Raw genomic sequence first — 10538 nt, 5'->3', positions numbered from 1 at the left:
AAAGAGTAATGTGAGGAATGTGGGGTCTTTATGTCTAGGGAAGATTGAGATGAAGAGAAAAAGGCTCTTCAGCACTCTTCAGTTCAGCACATGCATATTTCACACCATCTTCATGGACCCATCCATATTTCTGGCTCAGGAAAGGCACTACTACTTAAAAAAAATCACGGTAGTCGATTTTCAGATTGAAAACAAGATTGGAGGACTTCCACACATTAGAGGTTGGACCTGCAGACACAGGCAGTGAACCAAGACCAATTTTTATAGGTGGCATTCAGCATAAATGAACCCACTCGTCACAAGGACGCAGCCAGGCACACCATTTAGACTAATAATTGAAACAGATTGGATTCCTCTTCTGACCTGAATCCTAAATTCACAGAAATTTGGCAACTCCAGTCAGAGTGCTGGAGAAGCAACTTACTAAATGACACCCCAGTGGCCTGGAAGCGGGAGTGTTTCTCCCAAAGTTCTGAATTTTCATCTAGGTATTTCTTTCCTTGGTACTTCTCATTAAATAGACATGATGGAAATACCAGTTACTCTTAGAATTCTAATCTCAGTATTTCCTATTTTACTTCAATTATTATCCAAAACTGACTACCAACTGTTAGAGCTCAATAATACAGGTAAATTGAAATTGAAAAATTTAAATGCCAAACTGTCTACATTTGAATTCCTAGAAAAAGGCTTATTCTGTACTTACCTATTTATCTGAAATCAAAATATAAAATGTAACCACCACATTGCACAGTCCATGCATGGTGAAGAAGTCAAGGGAGCAAAATCCAGCTGTCAAATAATTAAAAGAAATCCAATATATTATTCAGACTTCAAAAGAACATTAAAGGTAATCCAATTTTTACTTACAAAAACACTTCATCAAATCCCTTTTCCCTAAACCCATTTCCTTTGTAAACTGCAGCCACCTCAGAGCCCATCACCCTACAAGCCTCCATGATTTTAATTACTTTTTATGCAGCTCTCTCACCATTTCCATCTCTTCCTTCTCTCCACTGTATCAGCTTCCTCTGCCCGACTTAGTGCCCCCAGTCTCCGTGCCACAGCTCTACTCTGGTTTCATGCTACTCCTTCCCCTGATTATGTGTCAAAAAATATTCAGAAACAAGATTGTAGAGGGTGGGTTAAAAAATAAATAAGTAAATCATATACCTGTCCTCCATTCTTAAAATGTACAAACTCAGGGCAAAGAGATAGTCTCTCACAGCAGAAATTCAAATCAAGCTCTGTCTTCAGCCTAGCTCATTATATATTAGTCTTTTGGTCCTAGGTGAGTCATCATAGTCATATCACTATTAATATTTACATAACATTTTTAACAGTTCTAAGTACTTTTTCATCTATCCTTTAGTAATCCTATGAGGAGGAAAGGCAGACATTGTCAGCCAGGGGGAGACCAGACAACACTCGGACAGAGAGGTTCTATGACATTTAAGCAGACACAGATATTACCATGGAGTTCATATTTTTGCCCAATAGGGTTGTACTTTTCTGCTTAACCCTTGTGTGGAAGTTCCTTTGATTACTTTTCATTATCCTCAGGAGATAGCTTCCAAGACCCCGAGTGGCTGCCTGAAGCCACAGATAGTACCACACTTTATAAATACCATGACTTTTTCTATACATGCACACCTATGATAAAGTTTAATTTATAAATTAGGCACATTAAGAGATTAATGACAATAATAATAAAATAGCACAATTATAATAATATAATAAAAGTTATGTGAATGTGGTCCCTCTCTTTCTCTCAAAATACCTTATTGTAGTATAATCACTTCCTTTAAGACCATGTCTGACCTCGGGTAACTGAAACCGCAGAAAGTGAATCTGTGGATAAGGGGAGCTACTGTCACTAACACAGCAGGGCCAAATAGTGCTTTAATACCAAGGATGCCCATGAGTACCAGAACAATCCGAAAGAAAAATAAGGGCTAGACTACAGGAGAGACAATATGTGACTAAACCACTCCTGGCTAAGTTTCCTACCAATACCCAATGAGGAAAATATAGACAATCACTTAAGAGCTTGACAGTATATTGATGTAATAAATAAGTAATTCTATAGGTAACTAGCATTAATCCACTGTTTTTATTCTGCAGTGTGAGTTCATCTATGCTATTTAATGCTTCTCTTACCATCTTAAAGCTCTGAGCTAATAAATCCTTTACGTTTATAGATATCTAGGCCAGATGAGCTCCTCCTTATTTACCATTCTTACATTTACAGTGCACAACCCAAAAAGCATCATTCTTTAGAGTATTGTTGTCATGGTTTTTATTCTTATTTGAGTTTGCTACGTGTCGCAGATTAATGACTAGAAAATGAATCATTCAACAAACATTCAATGAAAATCCATTAGGTGCCGGGCTATATGCTATGTCCTGGGGATGCAGGCATGAGCCCTTGGGGAGCTCAGTGGTTTTAAAGACAGACATGTACACAGATACTTTATAGTTCAAATTTCTAAATGCTATTACTGAGCTCTAAAGGCAACTTCAGAGAGTGGAGAGAGTGAGGGCGACAAGGAGAGGTGGAAAGTTACTACAGTAATCTAAAAATAGAGACACAATCCCCTTGTTTTATTCTAGCCATATCACTTAACACCAGCTTAAATTATTTTGTTCATTTTTAAGGATAATGTGTCATCTGTCCCTTCCAATTCATGTAGAGAGACAAATCCCCAATCCCTGGATTTTAAGGTCCATGAAATAGAATTCTCTCCCACCACATGGTGTCTAGAACACTGCCTGGCACATAGTAGCAGCTTCTTATGGGTTGAACTGTGTCCTCTAAAATACATAAACACACGTGTGTGTGTGTGTGTGTGTGTGTGACAGACAGAAAGAGAGAGAGAGACAGAGAGAGAGAGAGAGAGAGAATCCTAACACTCAGGATCTTAGAATATGACCTTATTGAGAGGAAGGTCTTAAATAAAAGTACTCAAATTAAACTGAGAACATTAGGGTGGGACCTAATCCAACAGCAATAGTGTTCTTATAAGAAGGGGACATTTGGACAAAGAGATAGACATCCAGTCAAGGGAAGACAATATGAAGAAACACAGGGAGGAGATGGCTATCACAGGCCCAAGAAGGAACCAACTCTCCCAGGATACTGATTTCAAACTTCCAGACTCCAGAACTGTGAGACAATGCATTTCTGTTGTTCAAGCCACCTAGTTTGTGGTATTGTGTTATGGCTTTAGCAAACTAATACAGAGTTTAAGGTGTGTTTGTGAAATGAAGAAAGGAAGATGAACTAAATTAGAGGAGATATAGAGTAAATAGCACATATAAAAGATAGTTCCAATTGGTCCTTGTGATAAATTGGGTCTGGCGAGTTAGAATGAGGAGTTAAGTATAATTTAATACTAATTCCTATAGGAAAGATTAAGAATACAGAAGAGAAACAAGTTTTGGTTGTTTATGTGCATGTTTGGGTACGTTTGTAGGAGGTAAGGAGATTCAGTGCCCAGCGTTTAGCTATAGATAAGCACCTGCACAATTTCCATATGAATATATGCAGCAAGTGGTGGGGAATGTGGGTCTGGTGCCAGGAGGATGAGAAATGATGATTTGGGGGTCCTAAAGAATTGTAAATTGTGTTTGACAAGTGCAAATTAGAGTTACTAAGGAGAGCATACATGTTGTGAATAGAAGTGGATCAAAGGTGAGCCTTTTGTCGGGGAGAAAGTATTATTCATGGATGAGGATAAGAAATAAGGAGCAAAGAAGAACAGGAGGAAGAACAGGCTAAATGGGAGAAAATCCTGTAAGAAAATCCTGTAATAATTCCAAAATGCTTAAAACATATTTGTCAAAGAAAATACTTCATCAATTTAAATTTGATGTGTAAAAATGGTTGTGGTAATATCATTAGAAATTTGATCATTATTAGTATATGCATTTTACTAATTTTTCATGGGAACTTTTATTTCTTAACATGGAGAATCCAAAGACTTTCAAAATATGAAGACTGAGTAGGACACTGGAGCGAGAAAATTTAAAAGATCCATTATCGTAAAAGTGTTTACAATATGTTTTACTAGTTTCAGAATAAATTATTTATTACTAATAAAGATCCCCATCATAATTTTTGACAGTATGCACCATGAAGTCAGAAACTTCATCTGCTTAGCACACCATTATATTCAAACAACACAGAACCTGGCTCAAAATAAATGCAAAATGAATATCTGGTGAATATTTACAGTGCTCGACTCAGTTACACTGTTCATTCACATGCATAATCTCTTGGGCCTAAATATATCTAAATTCTTTTGTTTTGGAAAGAGTGAGACAAATAACTTAATATGAAGTCTATTAAAATTAATGTGTGTCCAGGCTTATCTACTAAAACATCAGAAAGCATAAATGAGTATTTGTGGAAATTTTATTGGCATGATATTCCAGATAAAGTTTACCAAAGCAGAACAATGTGAGTCTAATTCAATTTTTAAACTTCAAGTTTCAATAAACAACATTAAATGTTACTGCAACAATATCATTCTCAGCACAGTATGACTTCTTACAGAATTGCAGAGAAAGATAACCAAATTTGAGGTCAACATAGGTGTTTTTATTTTGACTTTCATATAAAATTATTTCATTCAATACACTTAAGGTGAAGATGGCCATTTCAACTTCCAGCTTTTTACTTTGGCTCCAAACTTGGTAGAAGACCTTTAGAGCTTCTAACAAATTTGATCACTGTTTATCATTTCTATAAAGACCAACTGCACAAAAAGATAATCTTTCACATATGAATATGAAACAAAATAATGAAGGTGTATTTAAATTTGATAAAGGACCAGGCACAGTGGCTCACACCTGTAATCCCAGCACTTTGGGAGTCAAAGGCAGGAGGCTCTCGAGGCCAGGAGTTTGAGGCCAGCCCAGCCATATAGCAAGCCCAGCAACACACATAATTTAAAAGTTAGCTAGGTGTGGTAGTATGCACCTGCAGTTCTAGCTACTTGAGAGGCTGATATGGGAGAATTGCCTGAGCCCAGGAGTTCAAGGCTGCAGTGAGTCATGACTGAGCCACTGCACTCCAGCCTGGACAACAGAGTAAGACCCTGCCTCTGAAAAACAAACCAAATAAAGTGATAAAAAATGTTTGTATTAGTCCGTTCTCACATTGCTTTAAAGAAATGCCTGAGACTGAGTAATTTATAAAGAAAGGAGTCTTAATTGGCTCACAGTTCTGCAGGAAGCATAGTGGCTTCTGCGGAGGCCTCAGGAAGCTTTGAATCATGGCAGAAAGAGAAAGGGAAGCAGACATGACTTACAAAGCCAAAGCAGGAAGAAGGGAGTGGAGGTCTCACACACCTTCAACAACGAGACCTCACAGCAACTCACGCACTATCATGAGAGCAGCACTCAGGGGAAATTTGCCCCATGATCCAATCACCTCCCACCCAAACCCCACCTAAAACATTTGGGATTACAATTCAACATGAGATTTGGGAGGGAACACAGATCCAAACCATATTAATGTTCAAATTTAATTCTGTATAACTCTGAAGTGCCTTCAAAAGTATAGGTTGGGAAAGTAGTTCATTTTCACTTACACTTAAGAGCAAGGATAAAAACTTTGAGTGGAAGAACAAAAACATCATCATAGTCATTCTCACTATTTCATTCTCTCAAGGTATGCTGGCAGAAATGTACCACGACAGTTAGAACAGTTAATAAAAAAGGATATGTTAAATTGCAATGTTCCAAATAGGTCCTGGAATTGTTATACTATTTTTAATGCCTTCATTTAAAATAAACTAATATGACTACCCCCCCATTGAAAATTTAAAAAAAAAATGCAAAACTCTTATTCAGTATGGGAAAGAAAAATATATTACAAATTAGGCAAACTTTTTTACCACTTTATTAAACTTTGTTTAAGTTGAGAGATACAAATAATTCTTTTTTATTCACACTTTCATAGTGACACATATTCTATCTTTTTTCTGCCATAAACTAGTATTATAGCATTTTCATGAATGGATGCATTAATAATAATATGGCCATTTATATTCAGACTCTAGCAAACCTCACCTTGAGGGACCTTTTGTCTCATTGACTTGATTCATTATTAGTCTAACTAACAGGATCCCAGTTTCTCAGTATCAGTGTCCTATTTAGTTCTAATTTGTAACATCATAACCTTTGCTTAACCTCTCATTCAGGGAAGTCTTACAGTTCCTCTTCTAGACTGAAACATTGCATAAATATTTAAATATTAATTCAGAGAGTGTAAGAATGATGTCAAAATGTCCCTTTGAGCCAAAATTTCGTTAGATTTGGAGTAGTAGCATTACGATATGATCTAAAAATTCAAAAGGTGTCAATTTTTCTCCTCTGGCTGAAGTAGTGTTTATTCATGAAAGATTTTTAAAATACCTCGAAGGTCTGAGGGTATTCTCCCTATAGTCCTTTTATTTTAAAGACAAATGAGAACTTGTCAAACAGTTCAGAAAATCGTGCAAATAATTATGGAGACGCCAGTCAGGAAAGCTGCATTTCCTTACTTCTCAAAATGTGGCTTTGATAAGTCAAAAAACTTTTCAACCTGCTTATCTTGTACATTACGCCCACAAAATCCCTGAACTAATCATAGCTTATGAAACCATGTTGTCAAAAAAAAAATTATAAAGGTATATAAACTTGATATTAGATTGATTTCAGCAGTCATTCAAAGTAGTAATTTAAATACTGAATATGAGATAAATGCTTCCAGTATTAGGTAGAGATCTTATTTTAAGAGAGTAATATGAGAATTCTTGACATGCCAAGAGATCAAATTTAAAGGAATATATGAGAGTTTCGATTTGGCAAAATTGCATACTCAAAAATAAATTGATATTTCACACGAAAAGTTATTCCAATGACAATATTGTTGAACTCACCTATTTTCATCTTTTGCACTAACATTGCATAGGGTAAGACCCTTTTGGTTCAAATAATAAAGGTAATTATTGCTCCTTCAATTTTAAAGAGCCATTTCTCTTCATGTCTCTTTCAGGATCCTAGATTCTTACTGACCAAATTATGATTTGCAGATTTCACCACTTGTGGTTCTATACCACATGTTCAGGCTGTAATCCATGTCAGTTAGTGGTCACTAAACTCCACTGTGTCATTCAAAGAGCCAAATGACAGAGTTCAGATCAGATAAGAAAGTGGTAAGTTATGATGCAGTATTGTTGCAGAAGGTCAAGAAGGTGCGCTGAGGATTTCATACAGGTGTACAAATGGAACTTCAAGGTTTAAACAGATGTTAGCCCAGGGTGGCTAACACTCTCTCAATCAGGCTTTGAGAAAACTGAAATAAAACAATGTAGCTAACAAGACACAGTTAATCGAAGTAACTAGTTGTATTTACAGAGCAGGAATATATGCGAGAAACTCAAATGTTATGTCATCAATGTAACATTGCCCATACATTTGGTATTAGACCTATTTCACAAATGAAGGAATTGAGATTCAGAAATGCTCAAGAACACATAGCTGTTAATTGACAGAGCCAAAGCAATCCCAGTCATCCTAAGAGTAAGTTAACTGCTATTCCCACCAGACCACTTGTCCTCAGCCATGGATTCAAAAACTTCTCCAAAATCTGTGGGATGCCACCATAGCATTACTAATGTTTTCTTTCGCGAAGCATATTAAAATGAAAACAAAAAAAGCCTGCCTCCATGCATCATCAGTTCATCAAAGAAAGGACATTTTACTCTTTTTCTTTTTTCTTTCTTTTCTTTTCTTTTCTTTTTTTTTTTTTTTTTTGAGACGAAGTCTCACTCTTTCATCAGGCTGAAGGGCAGTGGCACAATCTCGGCGCACTGCAACCTCTGCCTCCTGGGTTCAAGGGATTCCCCTGCCTCAGCCTCCCAAGTAGCTAGGACTACAGGCGTGTGTCACCACACCCAGCTAATTTTTGTATTTTTAGTAGAGATGGGGCTTCATCATGTTGGGAAGAACTGTCTCCGTCTCTTGACCTCGTGATTCACCTGCCTTGGTGTCCCAAGGTGCTGGGATTACAGGCGTAAGCCACCGCACCCAGTGACATTTTACTCTTTAAATTAAATAAATTTATTGTTGTGAAAAGTTGAGTATTTCCATTTTTTGGTCATTTCACAACACATTGGTGAAACATCTGCCTCATAATGGAGTGGTTCATACATCACAATTTAGGATCCTGTCCTCTGCCAGAGCTACCCTCCAGTATCAGCCCAGAATCAGTGCTGGAATTTTATTGTAGCTGAATCATCTGCAGATAAATTTTGGAACACTCTCTAGAATATGGATTATATTTCTTTGATTCTAAATCACATTTTAATTTTTTTAATTGGGATATGCCTAAAAATTCCAATAGACATTCAATATAATTATTTCTTTTTCTCCAAAAATGCTATATTTCATTGAGCAGTACATTTTTATAATCACTGATATCATAGTCTACACAAATGCTGTATGTTTTGAATGAACTGATATGTGTTCAAACGACAAAATATGTAAAGTGTATTTAACAATTTCCAATTCTCAATATCCAGTGACAGGAAAAGAGGAGTCATTTAATAACTGTCTGTTACTTAGAAGTGAAATAAAGAGACAGATTTCTATGTCTCTCAAGATACCTTTGCAGAATTCTAATTTAGTAACCAACATCCTCTAAGAAATTGAAGGTTAACAAAAAGCAGTCAGAACTTGAGGTTTAATTTATTTATTTTTGCCTATAAATAACCCACTTATCTAGGGTATCGGGAAATGATGTGTTCTGGTTAATAAAATATTCTGGTTAATAGATTATTACCCTACTTAATTCCATGCATATATCACTGATTATGAAAAATTAAACCACAATAATATATACTTAGCACAAAATTAGACTGAAGTAAAGTATTATATTTTCCTTGATGACTTAAGATGTACTTCAAAGCCTCGAGTTTATCATTCTGTAAAATCAAGTGCTGTAGTGTATAGATGAACCAGGTAATAGAACTCTTTTGCTTAACAAGACATTAAATAAACTGTATTTTAACATTTCTTGCTCTTTAATAGATTAATCCAAAATAACATTGCAATTATGAAGATTATATGATCTCAAAAATGGACTTTTTTCCAATTTTGTTTCCTTTTCTATATGTTTTGCAGAGATATAATGATATATATTTTATCCTATATTTTTAACTGACTATTGCACCACAAATATTTTGTAGATTTAGTGGCAAAGTCTTGGTATTTACAATTTTCAGTAACTGAATTCTATTTTCTCAGGTTGATTCACCATTATTTATTCAAACTTTTCTTAATTTTTGGCCATTTTAATTATGCTGACATAAACATCTTACTTTTCAATACATTTATTCACAGCACTTACTGCTATCTGAAATTATTTGCTTAATGAATTATTTTTGTCTTTATTATTAAAATAGGGTTTCCATGAGGGCAAGAACTGTGTGTACCTTGTTTATTGCCGAATCCTCAGAATGTAGCACAATACCAAAGATATCATATGAGACCCAGGGACACATATTGGAACATGAATGAGTGGGTGAATCATTGTGCATATTTTTATTTGTTTAGGGATATTTCTCAAAAATGGAAACTTGAGCCTTGCTGTTTTTTGCTTCTAGTTCCATGAGATGAGTATATTCAAGTTACAAAGTCTAGATAGAAAAGTGGAAATCCTGAGTAGTTCTTATAAGGCGCTTTGTAAAACTCAAAGTTAGTAAGGAAAAGTGATGTGAGGAAAACAGAATGAATGCGAGGATGAACAAGCAAGATTCTGTTCTCAGAAGAAAGCTTAAGAGCCTGAGGGAAGCAACAGTGAAGAAAATGTAGGTGAGTCAAGGGGATCAGAGAATAGGAATTGCCAATTAAAATGGGGTTCTTGGGGGATCATTACTGAGTAAAATTGAAAAGAATAGGGGAGACAAAGGGCAGTCAAAATAGAGAATAAAAAATGATCAGTAAATTTACCCAATGAATCCCCAAATCAAGCTGATTATTAGACTCTCCTAGAAATAATTTTTTCTCATTTTTATAAAAATTATAAGCTTCGGCCCTGGAAATTATAATTCAGAGTGGCTGGCTATTGACCTATGAATTTATATTTTGAAAATATTCCCTGGATATTAAATTAAATGATATTATTAGTTATAGAATGCAAAAGACATGTAATAAGAAGAAAAATTATGCTAACAATTTTTGGCTAATAATGCTAATATTTGTGACTTAGATTGTACCTAGATTCTGAGGATTTTTATAGGTATTGGGGAATTCTAAAAATAATTATATCTACTCCTATGTCTAATTGTCAAAAATACTCCTAATTCTTTTATTCGAGCTCCATTATATATATATACAGATATCTGTATATATACACATATATATATATGTATGTATATATAAAGTGTTAGTAATTAAATAATGCACACTGTCATAGAACAATTTCGATTGGTCTCTTCTTCAGCACATGATTTTCTGAGCTCTAAGTTGAAAACAACCAAGGATAT

The sequence above is a fragment of the Cebus imitator genome, unplaced genomic scaffold (genome assembly GCF_001604975.1).
Source record: "Cebus imitator isolate Cc_AM_T3 unplaced genomic scaffold, Cebus_imitator-1.0 Scaffold46, whole genome shotgun sequence".
NCBI lineage: Eukaryota > Metazoa > Chordata > Mammalia > Primates > Cebidae > Cebus > Cebus imitator.
This window is presented reverse-complemented; position numbering follows the sequence as displayed.